This window comes from Seriola dumerili, unplaced genomic scaffold, assembly GCF_002260705.1.
Source record: "Seriola dumerili isolate Sdu_G_001 unplaced genomic scaffold, Sdu_1.0 BDQW01000169.1, whole genome shotgun sequence".
Lineage (NCBI taxonomy): Eukaryota > Metazoa > Chordata > Actinopteri > Carangiformes > Carangidae > Seriola > Seriola dumerili.
Genome location: NW_019174424.1, coordinates 3612503 through 3638492, shown reverse-complemented (window position 1 = coordinate 3638492; position 25990 = coordinate 3612503). Strand labels below are relative to the sequence as shown.

The 25990-nt window shown below is 43.6% G+C and overlaps 1 long non-coding RNA gene across 1 annotated transcript in view; it reads right to left on the bottom strand.

Annotated features, from left to right (window-relative positions):
- Positions 1-25990, bottom strand: part of LOC111227225 — a 50911-nt gene that overhangs the window by 16132 nt on the left and 8789 nt on the right. The window contains exon 2 of the long non-coding RNA XR_002665330.1: positions 365-426. This is a non-coding gene — a long non-coding RNA (uncharacterized LOC111227225). The remainder of the gene's footprint in view (positions 1-364; positions 427-25990) is intronic.

The following is a 25990-nucleotide window of genomic DNA, read 5'->3' as shown; positions in this document are numbered from 1 at the left end:
TGTTTGAATTCTTCATTTTAAGCTAAATTGTTAACGACATTTGGCCACGAGTTGTGCCAACAGTAAAATAGGAGTTGCATCAGTTTTATAAGCCGAAAACCACAGTAACACTATAACTCTCTGGCGTGTGTCCACTTTGTTACATAGATAGAACGTTTAGCACATCTGGACGAGCCACAAGAGCTGCAAAGCAAAACACTACGGAACAAAATAACCTTAGAGATAAGGACATAACATGACCTTAAGACAACTTAGCTAGCCCCTGTGCTTCATAGCAGAGGTTTTGTAGGCGGGAATTTTAATACTGAAACACTACAGGCAAACTGAGAATATTTGCAGTGTCTTTAGAAACATTTATACTCACCAGAAGATCCCTGAGAAGCAATTAAAGGTTGACATCTTATTCTAGGAATTTGGATTCCTTCACTGAAAAAAAGAAGAGAAAAAAAAAAATCAAAAGAGGACAAACGTCACTTCACACACTGAAAATATAGTATTCCATTGCTATATCTGCTTAACTCTTCACTCTCCATTTGTTCAGCTGGGTTCATTTAGGTGAAACTGTGTTGGAGCATGTAATATGAGGTACAAATGGAAAATGGTTCAAAGCCTCAGCCCACAGGACCAGGATCCAAAACAGTGACCACTTTACAGTGAAGCAGAGCGCCGCTTGACAATAATGGGTCAGAGGCAGAAATAACAGACGGCCGACGGGTGGATCACATCAGTGTCACATCATACAGAAGAAGAACCACAAGGCTTCAATACAGTACTTATAAAAGGCTAGACTTTACGTCGTGTTAGGTTTTGTCTCAGTCAGCACAAGTTGTCATATGTAACTTTATGCACTGTCACGGCTTGGTCTCCTCCCCGGCCTGGCAAACCAAATCCCATTATCTAATTGGCCATCTAACTTTGAAGGGCTGAAATGCCACCATTACAACAGACCTTTCACTGGGCAGCGGTGTGAGGAGGGTGTGTTAGCAGAGAGGACCTGTTACTGGTTCTCTGCTGCTACTCGCGTCAGAGCAGAGTTTTCACAAACACTGCTGAAGCATGTTCTTCCTTTAGTGGGAATCAGGATACTGTCTATAATAATCCACCCAACAAATCTTACAAATGAAAAGCAGGACCGCATCATTTATAGTGCGTCTGTCAGAAAAAGAGAGGAGAGAAAGGACAAAAACAAGGGAAAAAGTAGGATTATGATAAAAATACCAGATGTTAAGAGTCACTTCTCGAAAGGTGTGTCATTCAGGGAGTTTGGGACGAACTCCTGGCCAGCGGCTGAGCTCTAAATTTAGCATATTTACTAAAATAAAAAGTGAGTTCAGTCACTGGCACTGGAACGTTCTCCTCCCCATTCATGACCTCAGTGGTGCAGCCGGCGTCACTCATGACGAAATACTAACCATATAAAACAACAAAAAAAGACCTCCTCAAATACTCGGAGTACATAAGGAAACAACCACAATTTAATGTTCCCTGTAAACGATCCTATTATGGCACTCCAAGTCCAAATCAACAGAAAAATTTGGTTTTTCACGTTCTAATTTTAGAACAGAGTTTGAGCATAAATGACCTTTTACATAACAGACTTAAACAGAGCACAGTCTCTAGTTTAATATTAAGAAATTGAATTAATAGACACGAAACTAAAGCCTTTTACTTAAGTTCCTATTCATGTATACAGGGCTGTGTGTACATGAAGTGAAGAAAGGCTGTATGACACATGTATGAAGCTACTGTGTTTGTTTACTGTATCCATACATGCCGGGGATGAGCCTGTGTGTGGCAGGCTGGGGAAGATGCCCCTGGGCCAGGCTGAGGAGTAAGTGAAGCAGAAGTCCCATCTAAGCTCAAAAGCATGCAAGTAACAGGCCTGTAACTAAAACACAAGCATAAACACAGGCGATGTTAGGGATTACACCCTGAAATACCGCCGCAGGAAACCACAGACAGCACAGGTGTAACCGTGACACGGCCACGGATGCATTCTTCCCCATCTCCGCTCTGCCGGTGGAGGTCTGACTGACAGCTCATCATTTAGCGTTGTTGGCTGTGTGAAACTTGTGTAAACATCTGCAGGCGTTTGTATGTCTGTGTGTGGGTGTGGGTGTGTGTGTGTGTGTGTGTGTGTGTGTGTGTGTGTGTGTGTGTGTGGAGTGGGAGCCACAGGTGAGGAGGACACACATACACACACAGAGGGATTACAATGGCCTAAAGTCATATTGAAGATGCCTCGCAGCACAATACCACACATTCTTTCAGCAACTGTAAAATCTTTCCTTCCAGAAATCGACGTCTTATTTATTATATTTTTGTCTCACTTTCCCTCTAGAGATGACTCTGAGCTCATCCTCCAATCTTGAATGTATATTTGCCAATGACGACAAATCAAAAAGCTGCACAGAAACATTTAGATTTTCTTTGCACTGTTTTTGAAGCTTGACGTTTGTCAGACAGCAAAAAGATGAAGATTTAGTGAAAGCAGCAGGGAGGAAACGGATAGGCGAGCACATTTCCTCAGTAAACAGCTCCCTCTAGAGCAACACAAAACATTCAATCCTGAACCTCACTCCCATTGTTGCCGACTACCTCTGTATAATAAAATAAATATATAATTAAATGCCAAAAATCTTGTCAGTTCTTTCAGTTTTCAATTCAAAAAATCAGACTAGCACACAGGCTTATGTTTTTTTCAGTTTTTTTTTTTAAAGAAACAAATATGCAGGTTCTCTTGTTCTCTGGCTTATTTGTGAGCCACATTACAGAGGTGAGGCTGAACCACTCATTTTCCCAGTGTGAGTTGATAATGAGGCAGGCCGTTATTAAGATGTTTGCTTTAATCGTGTGCAGGGTTATTAGGGGCGGTTTACAGTACACAAGAGAGATTAAGGTAGGCCACGCATGACGGAAAGAGCTGAGGAGGCCAACGATAAGCCAGCTACCCACAACTGTGAAGCGGGCTGAGAAATATGAGCTCACAGTAGGACATGAAACCCAGCAAGACAAACCTCTTTCTCTCTCTCTCTCTCTCTTCCTTTCTCTCCTTCTGTCTTATTCTCGCTCTCTGTTCGCCTCAAATCATGTTACACAACCACAAAGAAACGCCTTGTACATCAGAGACTGATTTAAAACAAGTGGAAAAGAAAAGTAAAGAGAGGATCACAGAGGGGTCTGCACAGGCAGTAGGTGTTTGGTTCCTTTATACTTGTAGAAAAAGGACAACATGGCAGCGCGCTTGGTAGTAATGTAAAGACGCACTGCAGTGACACACAAGCCCAGACACATGCACGCCTAACTACTTCACACATGCTTACATAAACTAAATCAGCTCGAGACGCACACAATTCTCCGCACCAACCGGGGAGCACTACACATTTCCCCTTACATTTTTTCCATGCCATTAATAAAACTAGACATCGTACTGTTTCAATACGTTTTGTTGGAATTCAGGGAGCACTTGAAAATCCATCATTTTATGAGTTTTCAAACTTTCCCACAGAATTCTCACCATTTTTCCATGCATTTCACCCACACACATTAAAAGTAGCACTCAATTAGGCCGGCACACGGAGCCTGGAGTGGAATGGTGCACTCATATGCTACTTAGACATGACATATAGCACCCACCACCCAAGTTTATGAGGCCTGTGTTGCATTAAGAAATGTGATTCATTAACTACAATCAAAAGATTCTTATTTTTGATATTTTGAGGAACCATTAAAGCCGTGAGCTGAGAGTAAAACTGAGCCAAACTGTACGAGGTGGATCCACACACGCTCACATAATTCACCTGCAAACGCTAAAGGACCTTAATATGAAACAAAACTTAGATTCGGTTTGCATCAACATCATGCGCGTCATTGTTTTTTTTATTTTTTTTCTATTGTCTATTCAGCTGCACAACAAATAAACCACAAAAATCCGAGATTAAAATGAAACATTTTTACACATCCTTTGGCACCGCGCGGCTCGACTGCATTAGTAAAAGGTGTGTGTGTGTTTGTCTATGTGTGTATCAAGTTAGCAGAAGGTCAGAGTGGTGAAGTATTAGAGCACTGTTTGCTCTCCTCCATGTACTCTTGGGGACCAGCCTGTTTGAGAGTTTGAACAGTGACGTGTGAAACCCGTAAAAACAGGACATAGCGCCGCTCTGTTTGCTTAAGAACACCCAAAGAATGGAGTGCCATTACAAAACAAATCCCTCAGCCTACATTCCTCCTGTCCATCAAACCCTACCTGTTGAACAAGATATCAAACAAACTGGAAGAGGTAGTTACAAGAAGATCTACTTCATGGTGTGATGACTTGCAATTTGTTAAAATGTCAGCTCTGTGACCTTCATGTCTGACCTGCAGAAAGAGGCATGCATCCACAGGTTTGGAAGAGCTTTTTGTCCAGTAAATAGATACAAGTGCACGTTAATACAGAGACGTTTACAATATGTGCTAAGGGGGAACACAGTATCTCCCTCTGGACCTTCTTTATTATATCCAAAACCAATGAAACTTGATGCACCTCTTTTTATTTTTTAGAGTTGAATCCTTAATCCTTATTCCAGTGTCTGGAGCATGAGGATTTGGTGCTTTTGTAAAAAAAAACGAATAACTTTAGGATATGGAATTTTTGGTCGGACAAAATGAGTGGTTTAAAAAGTGCCACCTTGAGGTCTGGGAAATCTGAATTTTCTGGCATTTTAAAGACTAAATTACATTAATGAAATTAAATCACTTCAAAGAAAAAATAATCAGTATATTAATTGATCATAAAATTATTCATTAACTGCAACTTTAGTGATTTATACTTTCAATGCACACTGTCGTATAGTCACAGTGCCTCAATATCTCATGCAAGATTATTTTCCCTGTGAATGTAACATTCTGAAACATCACGGGCAACAGACAGTTTAATAATGGTGCCTTTTTTCTGCCTTCTGTCCAGCATCTGTTATAAGAAACATTTTAATGATGTTTTCGGCAGAGATTCCGGACTTGCTCTTATGTAACATGTGATTAAACCCACGAAAACAAGCTGATGGATCCCATAGTAAAGCCGGGGTGACACTGGTTGGAAATCCATCAACTGGAACACATGAAAAGAGGGAGAGAGGCACCACGAGATTGCAGCACCCTCCCCTCTGCTCCCTGCCATCATCCTCGTATCAGAGGAGCCATTGGGAGAACTGGATGTGATTTGTATGTGTGTTTTTGAAGAGGGGTGCTCATAAACAGCCATGAAAGGGGCCCCTCTATTCAGCCTGCCAGCAGAGATGCGCTTCACTGGGCCGGCCTTTTGTTTTCCCCTCTTCACAAAACCTTAAGCACAGAAAAAAAAAAGGGGTTGATTCCCTCGATGTGTGCAGGCCCAAATGATGCCATTAGATTGGTGCCCGCTTTGGGTGAAAAAGGCTTCAGCAGCGCTTGAAGTGATTTAAAAGATGCAGGAGAGAGTTGCCTGCAAATCCTGTTTGAGAATAACACTGGAAGAGAATGGGGAGGCAAAATGCCAAGCTAGTGATTATTCTATAGTATGCAAAATTGCTCTCAACTCCATGAGTGCCATGGATGTTAAAACAAAAGATGTGGAACATTCCTTTGTCACGTGATGAGGGTCAATGTGCTGCGGTGGTGCGTGGGGTCAGGAAGTTCACCAAACTTCCCACGCTGCCTCGCACCAGAGGACCACGGCTAGAGCCTGTAACATTCTTCATTACTGGCAGGAGAATTTTTCTCCCTCCCCAAAAGGGCCAGTGCACAAATGCCCAACCAGTGATGAGCAATCAAAAAAAAAAAAAAAAGAAAATATACAGAACTTCCTCATCAGCATGACTATGCAAACGCATCAATTACTCTCAGGGTGAAAGACAAACAAACACTCTCATAGGAAATAAATGTTTTTACATGAATATCAGGGAAAAGCGACAGGTGTCTTAGTAACGTCACATGATGCAGTGACTCAATAGCATATGTATGTCATTCACAGATAGTGTAACACTATAATGCAAAAAGGCAAAGTTTCTGCTTGAGCAGTGTAGAACCATTCCAGTCGGGCACACAGGTGATAATTTGACAATGACACAGTGCAAGCCAATGGCATTGTGCGGGCCATGTCATCGTGGTGCCCATTCGTCGACAGCAACCTAATAGGCATGAGAACCTGACAGTGTCAACAAAGGGACAGTGCCAAACAAAACCACTCGTTGTCAGCTCCTGAACAGGCTAGGTCCGGTTCCACTCCGCTCAGCCCTCATTTTCCAGTCACAATATGTCTCCTGCACATCTCAGCTACCAGGAAGAACATGTCACGTTTGTTTTTCTTTCACAAATTCTCTGCTATTTTTAGCAGCCACCCACACATGACCTATGCACTGTTTTAATTCTTTGTCTCTCTTTATATAGTGCAGGATTTTTTGTGTGTCCTGTCACAGACTAACAACAGCAGGTCATGGACGTGCCCTGATTTCCACTCATAATTCGTTGAAATGATAAGCAGTTAGATGAAAGGTGCAACTGGTTTTATTGGAGATCGACACATAATTACTCATTTAATCACTTGACGTTTTAATACCTGAGCATGTTTACATGGTGAGAAGTATAAATCATTTATTGATGTACATGATTGTACAGTTAGACACATGGGAGTGCCCACGGGCCTCCTTTATCATGGCTTGGCAGTCTTGAGAAAAAAGGTACCAAACCAGGTTAAAAGGTGGAAAATTCTAATCTGTAAAAACATCACTGGAAATCAATATTTTATAACACACCAGGTGAGCTAACAGTGAGTCAACATGACTCAGATGGGCTCCAAACTGAGGGATTTTCCCCCTCTTGGCATATGTGAAAGCTGTCTGGCCTGCCACCCAGTATCACCTCTAACAGCCCACGACGGCAGTCAAATGCCCTAAATACCTCACTTATCAGCGCTCGTTAGTAACACAGTTTAAGATAACGTTTCTGCTCTAAACTACAGTCACCTCTGGGATGTATAGAGAGTAACTTTATGCGGACACACTGTTTCCTTCGCAACAGGCTGTCATATCTATCTGCTTATCCTCAAGGTTTGTGCACTGCTCAAGAGACGATGCAGAAGCTAGAATGAATCAATGTCTCAATTCCAGTGCAGTGCAGCTGCATTTCAGGGAAACTTAAACACTGAGCAGAAATGCTGAACATGACCCCACTGCAGCTGCTCCTGAAGAGCTATACTGTACAACATGGTATGTTAAAGTCAATATAATAAAAACACAATTAAATGCTTATCAAAATGTACATTTACGCATATTGCACACTCGACAGATTGCAGTAGTCAATCACACTCAGGAAAATGCCAAGACTGGACTGTTCTTTAAAATTAAAGCAAACATAATTTATGTCACGTCAAAATACCAGTGAAACCTGTCTCTATCATTCTAACATTGGGATGAACCTAAGCTGTTTCTAATTCCAAACCTACATTGACCTTTGCACTTCCTTAATTAAAAAGTAAGTCTTATATCCTGGTTCTCATTCCAGTTGTTAGATCTTAGGAAACCGGTAATGTCATGTGACACATTGATATGCAGTGTCTTCAAATGCGAGATAATATGCCATATACTATGTCATCTCATATTCTTGATGCTTCCTTGTGGAACCAAGTAGCATGTTCTCAAGCATAAAAATATAACCAGGGTAGACTGTAGAGGCCATGATGTCAGTGGGAGTCTTTTACAGGATGCCTGATATGGGCCCTGTGGGCTCCTGCTGATAAGATTGAGGAGCAGGTCATTAGGAGACCCTCAGCAAACTGCTTGTGCAACAATGCCGCCTCAGTCCCAGCTATCAGCCCATCTCACCACAGACCACGTGTGGGCTAGCCGGACACAGGTAATCAGGGCTGTCAGAATGAGACCAGCTCCTCTTGCAGAAACCATAAACCGTCATCTCCACCCTATGAAACAATTTCTATTGAACGTGCAGGATAGGCACTTGTGAAAAACGAGCAGGGAAAGTTAAATTCTTGTAGTAGCTGGGAACATGTGTGTGGACTCACATTCAGCAATGTCAAGCACACATTTCCCACTTCTCCACTCTTAAGTGACCCTCCTTGCACAAGCACCATCATGGACTCTCTGTTGAACCGGTTGGTGGTGAAATCACTGTTCATTGTTGTCATGGATACACCCAGGTGTTGCTCACGAGCCAGCGTTGAAGAATCAGAAAGCCAAGGCACTCACTAATCCCTCTCCATACCGGTGTGTCAATAATCAGGAATGCACTGTCTAAACTAAACTATTGTTCCTTTGCCAAAAGAATCACAAATATAAGCACTGACACTGCCTCTGGGCACTGCCGTCTCTGGGACTGGAAAAGAAATTAACTGAAGGGAAACAACAAGAGTCAGGGATGGAAGAAGGAAGCTTTGATATCTCTCCAGACAGCTTAATGCTGTCTAAATCATAAAGCTTTCTACTGCAGCGCATGGGGGGACATATAGTGTTGTATTGTTCGGGATTGACTAAAGCAGTCCAGTCGTAGCTTCTTTATACAGTAGGACAAAGTCAGAGCTCCTGAGAAGACCAGCTGCTGTCAGCAGTTGGATATCTTTGAACTAGCACTAAGCCCCGAGACAGCAGGAAATATCCTCTTCACGTCTTTGAACTCAGCCCCATTAGAATCCAATTCAGAGTATAAAAATAATAGAAAAATAATCTCACAAGGACTCATACAGATCCATCTGACAATAGCGTCTGATCTTTGTGGACAAAAGCGACCAAATCAAACTAGTGGTTTCCCACTGTTCATCTGTCATGGAGTAAATTTTTATTACTCCACAGTATGTGAAAGCTTGCCGCTTTCAGGAAGACTGGGTGCTCTCTAAAAGTCATTTGTCTCCTGTGTCATTAACACTATATGTCTCACTTTTAAGAGGTTAAATGGCAGCTGGCATGTTAACGAGTCACCCTGACATAAAGCAGCAGCAACCATCTTACACAAAACCACAGCTGAAGCTTTAAGTTCAAACACGCAGACATGAGTAGTTCTTAGTCCATCCTATGTAAGACAAGACAATGGCTTGCCTGTTGTCTCTCCTGCTCTCTGTCTCTCTGTCTGTCTCTGTGTGTGAGTGTGTTTTCAGGTATTGCGGTATCACAGAACAGAGAACTGGGAGAACGGATGCGGCCGGAGCGGTGAGACCATTGTGGAACGCCCCGGCTGTGCAAAGGTTCTCCTGAGAGCTTTATTGTGTGGGGCAGTTAGCCGCAGCCAGTTCTGTTTCCCCAAGATGCAAGCCACAACAATAAGCATCTTTGTCAAGCAGCGCTATTATCTTTATACATTACTGTAAATGACAGGAGAGGGTAGCACGTTGAAGATCCCACTTAATGAGCTCCAGGTATGTGCTTGTCATAAAACAAGAAACTAATTTAAACATCTGCAGAGCTGAGCTCATGTGCCTTCACTGTCTAAACACATAGAAGTGCTGCTGATGATGATGATGATGAAGATGATGATGATGATGATGATGATAATTTATTGTCAGACAAGTCTTACATTTTTCTTGTATCACAGCACAATCAGTAAAAAAAAAAAAAAAAAAAAAAAAAAAAAAACATTCAAGTCCCTTCAACAAACATTTGATCTGGGCTTAAATGCCATATTTAATTTTAGGATTGACTAGTACACGATACAGTGCTTCAGTCTAACTTCAGTGTTATGTCGTGGAACCCTGCATCTCCACTTTGATGGTAACAGTTTGTATTCCCTGTTCAGGACAAAGCTGGGGTCAGAGACAATGTTGTGGGCCTTAATATGCTGCGATAATAGGCTGATTCATACACTCTCTAAAAGGTGGCCTACATCCTTTGAGCAGATTCTTATTTGGTGGTTTTGATTTTAAAGTAGTGGACAAACACTCATACCATATGGTAATACAATACCGTGGAAGACTCATGATCACAGGAGTAAAAAAAAAAAAAAAACCTAAAAAGATAAAGATTCATAAGAAAGCTGCTACTACAGAACATCATTTTACAGGCTAGAAATGAATTTCTCAAAACACTTTGAGATGTGAAACACAATTCCTTGTGTTTAGAAGGTGCAATCACACAGAATTTCTTTGGCCCAACCGACAGATGAAATGTTTATTCTGCAGCAAATTTTTTATATTGTTTGTTTAGAGTCACACTGCCAATTACAAGTGAAACCAACAGTTTTATGGAAGCACAAGTTAGTTGTTTATTGGACAGAATCTTCTGGTCTTCCACAGCTGAATGATTTGGGTTTCTTTTCTGCACTTGGTGTGTTTTCAGTGTCAATCTGACGGAACACGCCACAGATTGTTGAGAAAAAGACAGAGGAGAACTTTTTAGGATATCTTGGTGCACATGATGAAATCATTCTCATCTGCACGAATAAAACAAACAAGTAAATACTCCAGAGACTGATTGACTCATCCCCCAAGAGCTAAAAACACAGATCACCTTGTTTAGTCAACAGGTCAGAGGTAATCAGACCGGCAGAAGCACTTGACCCTCCCTGCTTGATTACAGCTCAACCTGAACTTGACCCCTCTGTCACCTGATTTACGCACCTGCATTTTAGACGGAGCTGGCTACCCCAGACTTGTAGAACTTGGCCCTCCTCACTTGGCAAGTGCTCACTCGTCCTGATGTCATGTGTCTAATTGCTCGCGCTGCGTGGGATGTGAACTGTGTGCATGGGCTTTTGTGTGTGTGAATGTGTATGTCATCAGGAACCAAGCTAACACTTGCCTGCAGCAACACACACACACACACACACAAACACACAAACACACATACACACTCATGTCTTCACCCGCCACAACCTATCATTACCGCAGTCACGTAGCCACCTCCGCAGCGGGCCTCACAAGCCTCGACAACCACTGGCACACACACCTGGAGGGCCAAACACTTAGTTCCCAGCTCTGTGCTTCGTAAACACACACAGACCTATTCATATCCTGCAGCCTCAGCTTCTACCTTGCCCCTCCCATTCTCTGTAAAGTATGTCTCGCTTTTCTATCTCCCCGACTGCAAATGCTTTAGTGCTATTTAATTTATTTCCTTTGTTATCAATTTCGACACCAGCTGAGTGAAACAGCACACAAACTGCAGAGCCAGGTTGGCAGCCACTTCCAGGCAGCCCCTGTGACTGCACAAACAACAGGCCACAGTGTGCATTCAAGAGCAAACACAGTACGGAGAAACGGGTTCTGAGAAGTTGAACGGTACAGTTCAACAAAAGAAAAGGAACTTTCTAATCCACTTTCAGGTGGCAGATTACAATTCTACGAGCCTGATGTTTAACCAGGATGGCCTCCTCGCGCTTGTTTCTTCATCCATGTTTGCCTGAGCCAGGGCTACTTGAGAGTGTACACGGTTGAGAGAACACACAAGTACACTGAGCAAACACGCGGCTGACGTTGCACACCTGAGACCGGCCCGCCTGCCGCACATGCGTGACCTTTACAGAAGCTGTCACCGTGACAAATCAGACACAAGAAAAAAAAAAAAAAAAAAAACTTCTGAAGATTTCCAGCTCTACTTGTTTAAGGCCGCTCAGTGCAAACAGACACTTGTGACAGAGTTAATCGAGGGAACAATGGAAGATCTCCAGAACGTGCAGAAGCAGCAACAGAAGCCTTGCCTGAAAAAGACAAAAATCACTGAGGTGTTTGCCCTCCTTTGTCATGTCACAAGGTTGTCTTGGGCCTATGCTTGCCCTGCACCATGTTCTATTCAAAGGGGGCTTAGTGTGTTGCAGGTTGCTCTGATAGGTGTGTGAAACCTGAAACTCACAGGCTTTAGAGACAAACTGCACAAATGGAGAAAGGAAAAACCGAAAGTAGATCATCTAGAATATCAACACGTTATTTTGCAATGTTCTTGCAACATGACAGACTTCTTAAAAATGATGAATTTTAGCATGTGGTTTAATGACACGCATGTGTATAAAATACAGAGCGGCCGGATATTCATTGGGAATTTAATTCCACTTTTCCGATGCATCTTGCATTTCATCTCTTTTGTCCTTCAAAGGATAGCTTTTTCTTGTCTTAAACAATTATCTTACACATCAAAGTCTGTTTCAAGAAAAGTGCTTCATGTGAAAAAAGCTGAATATACAGCTTTTTATGGTTTCAGAGGGAGCTGCACAAAGATGAATAATAACTGCCGGTTGGGGCTGAAAACAAGTTTGAGAATGAAAAAAAAAAGAAAGAAAAAAAAAATCTGGAGGTGTGGAATTGCTCAAAGCTACATCAGCTGCTACACACCCGAATCACTCCATGATCTGTCAGTGGTCGTGTTGCATTGTGGGTAATGTGGGCACCATGTTTTGACAAGGAGGAAGAGGGTGTGGAATAAGACAACAGCTCTGGTTCTGCTACATTGATTTTAATTCTTTCTTTTTTTTTTAACTGTTTGTTGTGAGTGGGACAGTGTTTAAACTGGTGGAGTAGTCTTTTAAAACAAAACAGATACCTATTATTCATACTAGCCATCAAAAAAATACATATAGTGTATGGAGTCTTACAACAACAACAACAACAAAAAAAACACCTCTGGTGGACAGATAATTACTGATCAAACTTCCTGCCTTATAGAAGAGTCAGAATATATATGCAGTTGTAAGCTAAAACTGACCTTATGCAATGCACGGTTTCCCTCTTTTTCTCTTACCTTATTTCTGTGCCTGTGTTGCCTATGTGTCTGTATGTACTGTGTGTTATGAATGACCTCATCAAACTCTACCATACACAGCAGAGGGTTCTGGGCAACATCAGGTCCAAGCTACGCCGCAGAGCCCGACGGTGTCTCCCCGCTTCATTTACATACAACAATATACAGGTCCACAGCCCGCTCCCAAGCTCACATACACAAACCATTCACGGCACGCTAAACTCAATCTCAGTCAGAGCCCGTCTGTGCGCGAGCGTGTGTGTGTGTGTGTGTGTGTGTGTTTGTTTGTAAGTGGGCTGAAGGAAGGGCAAGGTTCCCGAAAAACATGTCACCTTCATTCAGTATGGTGAGCCGGGTGTTTAGGAGGCATGAAGTGGGATGGTACAATTGTTTTATTGTTCAAAATCATTTAAGCACTGGCGCAGCACAAGGGCAGAGTATCCCTTTGCTCCTCTGCTGTCAGGAGCTCACAATGTGACTGGTGTGAGAAATATGCAGAGCTGTCTCCACTGAGAGACCTGGGGAAAGATTCAGCCTCAGGATATCACTGTGTGCGTGTATGTGTGTGTGTGTGTGTGCGTGCGTGTGTGCATGCACAGGGCTCAGGCATGATCAAACAAAGCACATCCAGGTACAGTATGCCATCTGTACTCCCCCACCCAGACCCCAAAAAATGTACTTTTCCCCCGCCCCTCTCCATCTCCACGCAGAGTCTTTGCAGTACATGGAGTGTCAGAATGAAAGAGGCCTTGTCTAAGAGGCTAATCCTTGAGCGATTAGTCAACGCGTCTCGATTAAGAGCTGGCAATGCTGACACGCCCCCATCCTTCAGCCACCCCCCTCACAGTGGAAATGGCAACCCACAGGTGTCCATACAATGTGTCTCATTAGAAAAAAATGGGTGGCGGGAGGTGGCTCGGGCAGGACTTTCACACGAGTTAGAGGAACGAGGCAGGAGCAAGGCCTCAGCAGAAGGCCCGACAGCGGCAGCAAGAACATCAAGACAGGAGCCTTGTATAAGAAGTGAAAACTCTTATTTTGGATGTATACTCTCTCACATGCTGCGGTTAAGTCAGCTTTCCCTGTGCTGAAAATGTCAGAGAGAGAAAGAGTGAGAGAAAGAAAGAAGTGGCACATGTATTTTTCACAGATTATCCCTTCATCAGACTGTGTTTTCTGTAAACAGCCGTTTTGAAGTGGAAGGATTGAGAGCAGAGACAGGTATTTCACCTAATCAGCCTCATACACCCTCGCTTTCCATCAACATAAATACCTCATCTTAGGGGTATTCCCATGCCAGAACATGCCGCCATTGACTAAAATATTCTGACTATTGACGACACTGTACGCAATCGAGTATACAGAGCATAAACTCAATAGGTGCTTCAAAGCACAAATGGTCACCATCTGGCAAAGATGCAGTATGTTAATGTTGAAATAGATGACTGAGTCCAGGCCTGTGAGGTGTTTTTATACTGCATTCTTCACCACTGTTAATCACATAAGGGCATATTATCAGAATGATGTGATTTAAAAAGGGGAGGCAGGAGATGTTACAAGAGCTAAAGGCCCATTTTCCAACATGAAATAAATACATTTTTGTAATAAATATTGAATACTAGTCAGACACACTAGTAAAAAATGTATTTACTGAGTAACTACGTAACTATTGTACACGTATTGTCACTGTGAGTTTAATACATTTTTCTTAATCTGGTCCTAGTTAAGCTGTGGCAGTTTGAGTATCAGGAAATGACCTTTGGCCCTGGGGACAGACTACTGTACTTCCCCAATCACATCCATCGTGTGTCTAACCTTGAATGAAAGCTCAAAAAGGGGAGGGGTGTGTCTTTAGAGACCGGAAACAGAGAGGAATCACTTACCACTTTCCCCAAGAGACCCCAGTGGAGTTACACAGAGAAGGGATTCAAATAACAATGGCAAGGGGGGGGGGGACTGAATGTTTCCTGAGATCACAAGGAGACCACAGCACTTGCCAGCTCGCCAGCTCGCCAGCCCGCCAGCCAGGCCGGCTGTGTGTGGACGTCCACAGGGTGAGAACACACATGGTTTGAGTTTGGCCCCGTGTAGGACCGGGAGGAAAGAAGGGGCCTGGTAGCAGGAACCCTCCAATTCTCACTTCCTGCTTCTGCTGGAAACGTGATCTGTGTGCCCGTCGTCCCCATCAACACAGAGCACAGTGTTCGCCCAGCAGCCAAGGGGGTTAGCATGCTCATGCACAGGGCACCCCATCACGCCGTATCAGCCTGTCAGCACCCCGAAAACCCAGGCCGGTGTTTCCCCAGTGAGCTGAGGGGACGCAGCGGAGACAATCCCATTATCCCATTCAATCATGCTGTCAATCCTCCTGAGCCACAGCAGCTGCTCAGGTGACATTTCTATAGGAAGCGTTTTTCTTGATGCTTCTTCCTCTCTTTTTTTCTTTTGACAAGTAGGATTTTGTCAGCAGCTCCACCACAAACAAAAAAGTATCTTAAAACCCATGAGGAGATCAGTGACCTTGTTTTCAACTACACATACAGTAGGTAGATATTTCCAGCTCACAAGTGTAGAAAGACAGGATATAGATGGGTGGTGCATAGGGAAAGGCCATAATTACAGGCTTGGGCAACTGTCTTTAACTCACCTTTACTACCTGAGAGGCAAATCAATGTCACTTAAACTGTTCCTGGGACAAAGAACTCCAGCTGACCTCGCCGTCCCTCCTTGACAGCGGAAGATGACTCACCTCAGAAAACCACAGGTTACATTTGCCCAAGTAAACACACCGCACTAATAAAACCACTGGAAAGGGCCCGCATTGTATACATCTTTGACCCGAGTTTGAACTAATTATTATAAAAGAAACACACACGTACAAGACATCCATTTGGTGTAAGGGAAATGTTGCAAGAAATGAACAGCTTTCGGGCAACAACAAAAGTTGCGTGGGGCAATTCTGCGTGCTGTTGTGTGTCCATGTGTGCTGTGTGTGTTGCCAAGGCCAGATCTCCATTGTTTATGCTCTGCTGTGTCTGGGTCAGCGGGGCTCTTGACTGAATTCTTGCCCCAGCATGCAGAAAGTTTTAACAGTGTTGTTGCAGGAGGAGGAATGATTACATTATAAAAATACACCACACCATATGTCCTAGTGAGAGCCCAAACCACACGATGACATACAGTAGAATCCAGCAGGCCTTTAACCCTGCCTCTACACCTCACGAGCTGACACAGCCTCACCGCGGCTTTGGGTGATCCACTCACCTAAAGTTATTTTCAGAAAAAGGACAGGATGAAGTGACTATCCAAGACGGCAATTGCTTATTCAGCAAGTCTCCAGTTGATGGAAAACTGGGACCGAAAGACATCACAAGGGAGAATTTGAGCTTAAGAACGCCCTCGGTCGGCTAAACCTCTGGTTTTCAATCATCTTCTGTCTGTGACCTGAGAAATTTGCAGGTTCTGTGTCCGACCAAACACCTCAGCAGCTGATTTTATTGACGTCCACACTCCTTCCTTTTCTTGATGACGTGCCAGTCAGTGCAATTAGCCAGTGTAGTGTGTCTGGCTAGGCTGAAAACACGCTCCTGGGTCTAGATGACACTTTTCAGCTACTGAGTGAGGCTCTGTGGGAAAGGTACCAGCAGAGAGGAGTAAAATGCAAATGTGGCTCTGGCAGAAAAGGTCATCAGGGCTACTTCACACGGCCACAACCAACTCAGAGATGGATAAATAGCTTTTGCATGAAAAGCTGCCTCTTCTCTGTGACCCTTCCCACACAAGTTCACTCTGGTTAGGAGCAATTCAAGTTACCTCGATCAAAATCTCACCGACCCCCCCCCCCGTCTCCAGTTCACACTCTCTGTGCTCTGCTTGTGTCTCGTAACAAGACGGAGCATGCTCACTGTAAACCTCTTGGGGGGTGAAAGGGATTGGGAGATTAAATTTATTTTGAATTCCTTCCCCTTAATGTGGCAATTACCCCCTCTTCCCTCTCCCTCACCTCTTCTCTCCTCTCCTCTCCCAGCAGCACAGCATGGAGTCTGTTCCAAAGCACATCTAGTTTATGTTTTGTACACAGAAAGCGTTTCTTTCACCCCACCCCCCCCACCCCCCAGCCGAATCTCAAACTTCACAGCAGAAATGGCCTGGCACTCAGTCGACTTAAGGTGGATTAGATGTTCGTGTACTTCTGGAAAAGTGTGTGCCGACTATGAATTCCTTAGTTTGAGAAGGATAAGAAAAGATCTGACCAAAAATCATTGCTAGTTATCACTTACAAACATCAGATAAAGCTTTGTATGCTTGTATGATAGTGAAAGCAAACACACAACTACTGACTTTGGCAAAAACTTAAAAGAAATGCATATAAATGTAATTCCAAATTAGTTTGATTTAAAGTTTGACCGATTTTCAAAACCATTCCTGCTTGTGAAAACCTAAAGGCTTCAAGCTAAACTAGTCTTGCGAAATATGTTTTCCTGACAAAAGTAGACGCTAAAAGCTTTAAAACCAGGGAAACTATGGATCTTAATCATGCCATTTTGCAGCGTCATAAGCCAAGTCATTTGTGTCTAATCTTAGTAAGCAGATCAGAAACTTTGCATGTGTGTGTTCGCTGTGCAAGATGCTGCTGTGCCATTTTTTTTTTTTTTTCTGCATCCAAAATGAAGGTCAGCAATGCTACAGTTACAAAAGTGTCTAATCGTGACGTCCAAAAAACCCTGATTTAAACCACTTGTGTAACAAAACCAGCTGGGGATGTGAGATTTCCTGACTCGATTTTTGTGCTGCTTTTAAACAGCCTGCATCCAACCTCTCAGAGGCGACACACACTGTCCTTTGGTGAATGAATCCCACCAAAATAGGCTCCATTTCCCCCTTTTCTTTGGTTGGAGGGCCAGTCACAACCCCCCTTTTCACTGCATTTCCACACATTCCATGCATCCAAAATGGACTCATTTTCTATCGACTAAGCTTCTTAATTGACCGGTCTATACACGGAGGGATTAGCTGATAAGAGGGGCTAAAGAAAGAGAGAGAAAGCAAAACAAAAAGAGGAAGTAAACAGTCAGTTGGGGGGTGGCAAGACACCAAAGGATTACCCCTGTCATCTGTTCTGTGATAAAAAAAAATAAATAAAAAAAAAAGTACATCTTCAGATGTGTGGGTAGACGGAGGAAAGACTTTGTGAGGCATCCAAGAAAAACGTGCACTATCAGGCACCTCGGAGGCACCCTCTCTCCAGGAGAGAACAGAGGAAGGCCCCCGCAGTGAGGATTCAGTATTTCCTCCACCAGTAGCTACAGTTAAGACACACCGAGGACCTGAAACTCTTTCCATAGGTCTGTCTTCCATGTTCTCTCACAATGCTTGGCCCACATCTCCTCTGCTCTCTGTTTCTTTATGTTGCTTTACACAGCTACCCAGGGCCCATTCGCGCACTAAATATTTGGTCATCACGTCATGCCGTAATGTTCTAATCTGTTCTTTCCATTGTTTGCCGAGTTGCCAGTATATTCTATGATTTTCAGTACAAACAAGGAAAGTAGGGTCATAAAAGAAGGTTTCGTGCTGTTGTGAGATCTCCAAACTCTTTAGAGCAAAGCTGTAGAATGACTAAGTACAACAGGGACTGATATAGTCTATAACCTGTGAGCACAGACACACACACACACACACAGTCACAGAGTGCCAGCTGTGCCACTGACGTAGGTGGAGTCCGAGTATCAAGCCAACACAGGCCTTTATAATCGTGCTAGATTTATAGGTGTGGTGCCTTGTGTTCTATATCTAATTACAGATTTTTTACAATGATAGCATGTTAAGTGAAATGTAATACAAGAGTGTTAGAACCCCTGCTTTGACCTAGACATAGCAGCCCATGAAGCCCTACCTTTTAATTTCACCATATAGGGTTTCAGTGAAAAAAGGGCTGATATGCTTCCTCCTCAGGGGTGCAGAGGTAATGTAACTGGCAGAAAAGTAGACAGGAAATTTTTTTTTTTTGCAGTCTGTCCTTCCCTCAATCTGCCTCTCATTTTCAGGCTTATCACTCCATTCTGTCTAAGCTCACTCTCTCCTCTCCTCATCTCTCTTTCCATGCTCTCTCTCTCTTTCACAAAGGTGCACATTTATTTCACCTTGTATTTGACAAACAAAGGTGCCATTAAGTAACATACCTCCTGACAATATTTAATTAGGTTAAAAGAAGTCAAAATGGCCAACTCTGATTCCAGGGAAATTCCAGCTTAGGGATGAAAAGGGCTGCAGGGGTAGTGGGAGGGGTTTGGTTTGGGGTGGGGGGGGGGGGGGGGTGTGGGGGGGAAGATTGGGGCAAGGAGGCAGAGTGGGGACAGGGTTGGTGAAAGTCGAGCTCCATCTCTTTTTTTGATGGATTGGTACAGACATGCGGAAACTTTACACGCTGTTTATTTGACCATGCTTTCCGTACGCACGTATCATATTAAAAAAAAAACCACAAGTGTCGGGAGAGGAGTCAGAAGAAAAGGGCTTCTTTCCTTCACCCCAACAATGCCCGAGCTGTTCAGGCTGATATATGCAGCGCAAAGGTCTCAGCGAGGCAAGAGAAATACACACGTTTCACGTGTCACTCACCAACACTCTCCACTGCCACTGTCGATCTGTGGTGACGCACTGAAGATGCCCCGTACACAAACACACATGAGCATGCGGACATATGAACACACACACACACACACACACACACACACACACACACACACACACACACACACACAGACTGCTACTGCATCTGTCAGTTGTCGCTATGATCTTCAATCTGACACCTGGTGCTCAGCAAACAATTATAAAGCCATCAACCAAGCAAATCCTGGTAGTGTTGAAACCATAATAAAAAAAAAGGCAGGAGGTGAAGCTGCTGGCAGATTTCACAATGTAAACTAGAAGCAATGCATCCTCTAAAACCTTGATACATTATCAGAGTGTAAGTGTATTCGTAAAGAGGCTTGTATGCACAGTTTTAAATGCATTTTTCTTTATATCTGCAACGAAATTCTTACATCAAACTCAGTTTAAGCCGAGGAATCCTAGGCTCCATGTGCTCTCACATTTGCAAAGCAGATGTCTTGATTAGAGCATAACAAGAAAATCTGTCATTCTCCTCACCAAGACCAGGGACATAAACATGCACACAGACGCGTTACGTTAATACAAACTGCATTGTGCTCAATATGAAAACAGTTTGTTTTCTAATAACGACATGGTATCCTGATGATTCAACACATAGAAATTGCAATGTACAATAAAAAAAAAAAAAAAAAGCTGGATTCTGGCCGAGATGACTAGCGAAGAAAACTGAAGACCACCCGTGTTTGCTCACATAAAGACTATGGCTCTCATGTCCAATCATGTATCATAGATCAGACTGTTTATGAGGCAACCTGTAAAGACCAGAGGCAGAGGCTCAGCCACATGTTTTACTGCTCTGTTTGAATAATCAGGTACAAGTAAAACAAACAGCTACAGAGAGGATGTTTAGCAAGGAGCTCAGGATCCAACTCGAGGTAATAAGTGATCATTAGTTTTAATAGCCTGGCTCCTGCACCAAATGAAACGAAAGACCAAGAGACCACATCCAGCTAATGTAAATAAACCAAAAATCTCCTCCAATGTCTGTCTTGAAAAATTTCTCTCACTTTCTTTACAGGTTGTGTAAAAGTAAAGCAGGAACTGGAAGATGACGCCGTCCTGACTGAGAAGTACACTTTGTATTCTGGTAGGATTACTAATGAAAATATGTTTAGGCACCATGTACATGTATTCATCTAATGCACTATGAGTCTGGATACAGAGTAAATAACTATAAAACTGCAGCGACTCTGAAAGCACAAATGGATCTGGATCTTTATCCTTCCTCTAGGACTGTTTTGTGCTATGCTAAGACTGCAACGTGTTAAAACAAAAAAGTGTGGGACACGAGTAAAGGATTGTTTAAAATCCAATAAAAGTTTAAAAAATATTCCTCCACTGACCCAATGCTTATGTTTTAAGCCTACGTTAGTCCATTAAGCAGATGCTGGTGTTTGGTGGCACATCTTGATTCCACCTGAGCTCGGAGAGCAGTGAGGCGGGCCCAGTGGTCCAGATGGCCCCCCAAGACAGGCCTGAACATAAACATGGCTTGGGTCTGGTTGAGGAGAAGGAGACCCCGTTTATTTATGGACATGTCTGGGTCTGGGACACAATTATAGAAAGATAGATAGAGGAGGTGAGGGACAAAGGGAAAGGGGTAGGAGAGCGGTGCGTCCAAACTTACACGTGGATGACTTCCAGTATGGTTGTGTGATCTGGCCCACCTACACAGCAATAGCTGAATATTAGTGTGCATCTGTGTGCAAGGTTAAATGTGCCTATTCCCACATGCTGCTCTTTTCTTATCTACAGATTCAGTCCAATGTACAAACTATAAAGTAAAATATCTTTTTAAACTGGAGGGGGAAAAGCACCAACTCGCTCATTTGAGGAACTAATTGAACTCTCCGTGACGTCAAACGTGCCACAAACAAGCCCATCTCGCCAGGGGTATTGGCTGCAGGGCGGCAAAAGTGGAGTGAGGGTGTGAGGCCGGGGAATTCAAAGAATTTTCTCATGTGCTTACCGGTAAGAACCAAGCCCACTGTAGGTTTATGAAAGTATGGCTGAGCAAGGCCCTTTTCATCTTTGCTGCACTCTCCTCAGCTATATCGGTTCAATCTAGATTTTTACAATAGAGCTTTACGGCTTAATAGCCCAGCAACAGAAACCCAGACATCGTAAGGTGTTTTTATGGTTCTTGTAGCTCCTTTATGACTGGGCCAAATGTCATTGCGTTACTGTACAGCAAAAAAGAAAATGCAGGTAGTTTGACAGAGGAGGTGCTAGACAGTTAATTTTGCTTTCATAATCACTGCAAGATCCTTGACACAGGCCTGAGAAACTGTGGTCAGGACAAGGAAGTCTTGATGAGTAGATCACTGGTGCTGGCACTCGCATACGCAAACAGTTTGCACTCGACGACCACAGCTTAAACTACAGTACAGCACATTGCTTCACAAACCCTGCCAGCTCATGTGTTTTCTGTTGCCTTTCAGGAAAAAAAAAAACAAAAAAAAAACAAACAAAACAAAACAAACAAACAAAAAAAAAAAAACCCAGAACAAAACAACTTTTCAGTATGAAAACCAAGTTAGACGTTCAATCAAGCAATCTGCAAATCTGCAAGAGGTTTGTTTGTGAGGGAAAGGCAAATTAGTGTCACTTATTTCTCACTTGTAACATTTTTGTGACGTTAGGGTAAACACAGAGTAGGTGCATATATAGCTGCTTCTGCACTTTTACTAGGGGACAGTGACGGTCATCAGTCATTAATGTGAGTGACAGGCGTCCGGCTCATTCCTCTGCCTCGGTGTGAATGTTCTCTGCTCGTCGTCCTCAGCATCGTTACGACATTGCACAGAGCAATAAAGCTCAGGCTAGGCGATTAGCATGGCGGCCTGACACAACATGCACACACTCACATACACGCACGCACGCACGCACGCACGCGCACACACACACACACACACATATATATATACTGAAGTATAAACATTACACAATCACACCAAACACATGAGCAGCTCCAGCTAATTGAGACCACGCTGCCTTTTAATGCCTGTTTATATGTGACTCTTAAATGAATGCTGCCCCTGGAGCTCCTTCCAAAACAGCTCAGTCAAAGAGCGGAGGAGAGGAGGGGAGGGAAGGAGGTGATAGGGAAGGTGGGATGAAAATTACAGTAGGAGGGGGACTGGCAAATGATTATGCCCTGCAGTGCTCCACAGCCCAGGTTTTACCAACAAAAACAAAGCAAAAACATGAAGAAAAGTTCATTGTTGAATGAAACTCTTGATTGGAAAAGCAGTTTAGCCCCCGGCTAGTGTTTATATTATTATTATTTTAGATACCCTGTTCTTTAAATGGTTAAAGAAATCTACATGGAGGCAATTTGAGTAAGACATTCGAGGCCTAAAGATTATCAAAAGTGCTGGGCTGTTCCAATTTCTTTCATCTTCATGATTCATTGAATGAGTGAACGCAAGCGAGGGAAACTGAACTTTAATACCTCTCAATCAGTACCATGTGGGGCTTTATTGGTGTGCCGCTGCCATTCTCGCTGCCTTGGCGGGCATGAAGGACACGGAGACCCAGGGGGCAGAGGGACTGGCCATCGCTCGCTCACATCGTTAAAGTCGATAAGCTGGCAGCTGGCGGGAGGAAAGCTTGCCATCAGTAACCACCAGGTCCCTGACCACCACACTCACATTTTCCAAAACCTTTTTTTTTTTTTTCTTCTTCTCTTCTCAATCTGCTCCCCGCCTCTTTTCTGCTGGTTCGACCGGACTCAACCTTCCAGAGCGCAGACCAGTTGCTTCTGATGTGTGACGCCGCAGTTTTGGGAGCAGTCGAAAAGTCCCACCTCGCCCCGAGTGACTTTGGCCCTGTCCTCAAGGCCACCAGGCTCTCCATCAAGCCTCGCAGTAACAGTAAACAGCCACTTTGGCATCGATACCTCCCTGTCTTTAAAAGGCCACACAGAGCACATAATGCACAATTAACACAGTGTATCCTGATTTTTGAAATGTCACAGGTGTAATTATATTTGGACGTGGATTATCCGTTTTCATATGCACAGATTTTGGGACACAGGGTTTGGATTTCAAGTTGAAGCTTGTACGGACTTGGGGATTAACTGAGAGGGTGGTGTAGGCGTGTGTGTGTGTGTGTGTGTGTGTGTGTGTGTGTGTGTGTGTGTGTGTGTGTGTGTGTGTGTGTGTGTGAGAGAGAGAGAGAGAGAGAGAAAGAGAAAGAGAAAGAGAAAGAGAGAGAGAGAGAGAAAGAGAGAGAGAGAGAGAGAAAGAGACAGATGTCTGGAAGAGGCTAGGTTGGCAGAGTTTATGGTGGAGGAGTGCAGGCTTTGTAAACGAACAGAGGAACACACACAAACATACGTATCCACCTCACACAAGCTTCCCTCCTCACACACCGAACCAAAACCTGAGCTTACAACAGCCGTGCACCGCTGCTAATGTCCTCCTCGTGTGCATAAGTTGGCGTTTATGTGTGCAAGCACATGTGTTTATGTGCGCACTCCAGTTACGCTATAAGTTGGGCGGGCACCCCCACCCACCCTCCTACAGCTGTGCACGCCCCCAACACACGTGCACCCCATTTAGGCAGCTGCTGATTGAGAGCTGCAGCACCGACTGGGGGTAACGGCGCAAGGAGAGGACGTAGTTATTCATTTTCATTGCGCTATTGGCTTTCCCCTGGTTTCTAATTGGGGTATTGCCGGTTACCCGTGGAGGGTGAAAGAGTGTTGAGTGTGGGGTTGCAGCGTACACTAAGACGGACTGTAAAGGGGCTGTTGCCACAAATAACACCCCATTAACATCAACCACAGGGAGCAAATACACACAGCAATAAGACATAGTTAGAGAAAAAGAAAGGCTGACCATGTAATGCTTTATTGCACAGCTGCAAAATGCGCTTCATGCAATAGGCAGAAAATGCATTATGAGGTTTAAAATGCAGCTAATGAACAAGGTTTTCCTGAAGCACTGTCTGCCTGCAAAGAACAAAAAGACAGTGAACACCCGAGTCAATTATTAACTCGAACAGTAGACGAAGGTTTACTTGAACCATTGACTAGACAGATATTCACTCAGACTTCCGCCTCTGTATCTCTACCAAAGCTCCACCTTGGCTTGCTCCCTCTACCCACTCTGCCATGCCTCAACATATTGTCTGCAATAAGCAGCATGGGGTAAAAAAAAAAACATGGATCTCTTCCCTAAAGGCAAGAGAGCTCCTATAGTACCTGCCTGCCTGCCTGCCTTAGACACGTCTGGTCAGGTTCTCAGCTCAGCTAGTCCGCGGTAGCTGTTATCAGAAGCCGCCGAAGGATTTAGATGATCGATTATCATGAAGAGACGAGTACATTTGGAGAGCTTAGAGGAAGAGATGGCAGAGATAAGCAGCTGGGAGCAGTGTCGCAACCATTCTCTTCTGTAGTGGGTTAGCAGTTGCCACTCTGAAAAAGAATGAGATTTGAGGCAGGTGTTAATGTCAACATGCTCTCCACAAAGGCCTGAAACTAAACCGTGGGCAGTGCAAGCTTGCACTTTCACTGAGAATAAATAGAAAAGAAATAACAAAAAAAAAAAAAAAAAAAAAAAAAAAAAAGAACAGGAGTAAAAGTAAATAGTGGCCAACAGCTCCGATAAGCCCACGGGTTGGAATTTGATTTTGGTTAGAAAGCAAGGAGGAGATAAGAGGGATCCGGAGGAACTGCACAGTGTTTGAAATATTACAAAGGTTATGCAGAAGGCTGTGTGTCCATGCCACTCTTGTTTGTGTGTGCACAACATCACAGCACTGCTCTTCAAGGTGGCTAAAGTCCCCTTACTGACAAACCCAAGAGGAGAAATCTGATTAGCTGTAGATTGTGGACAACTTGACATACACTTGTGCCAGTGCAAGAGGTGTGGCTATGTGTGTAAAGTGCACACAAACACACACACAGAGTACTCATACACAATTGCACTAAGCTTATATCTTAAGACATCTTACTGCACATATGCACACATAAAATACACTATGATGAATGAACTTGTACGTGCACTGCATGTGCACACGGTTGCACAACACACAGATCAACGATTCACTTATTACAATTTTTTCCCATGACACTCTTTCCAATAGTCGTCAACTGACAGCAACCTGAATAACTACATAGTCTGAAATCTGATTTGTTGGCGGTAAACTGGTCAGCGTTCAACAATGTAGTGTGCACACCAAGAGGAGACGGAGGGCTGGGCTTTCCGACATGAGCAATACAGTACACCTCTTCAGAGAAACATGTTCAATATGCAAAAGGAAATTCATTCAAAATCAGGATCAAATCAAAACTGTCATATGTCAACAGTCGCTATGAGGTCAAATACTGAGCTGAACGCAGAGAAAACTTTTATTTTTGTAAGTTTTCTCTGCGTTCAACCACATGCACAAGACAATAAACAACTATTTTTGTGACATGTCACTTAGGCCTGGACATAATGTGCCCAACATACACCTGAAATAATGTTAAAATCCACTTAAACAGGACACCTGTGGGAAGTGAACTCAAGGTGGCTTTATACGTGTGCTATTACTGTCACCATGTCATAAGCTGCCCCACCTGTTCCTTGGCCATGTCACCTGTGTGTTTCTCTCATTCATCTGTAGTGTCGGACAGAGCA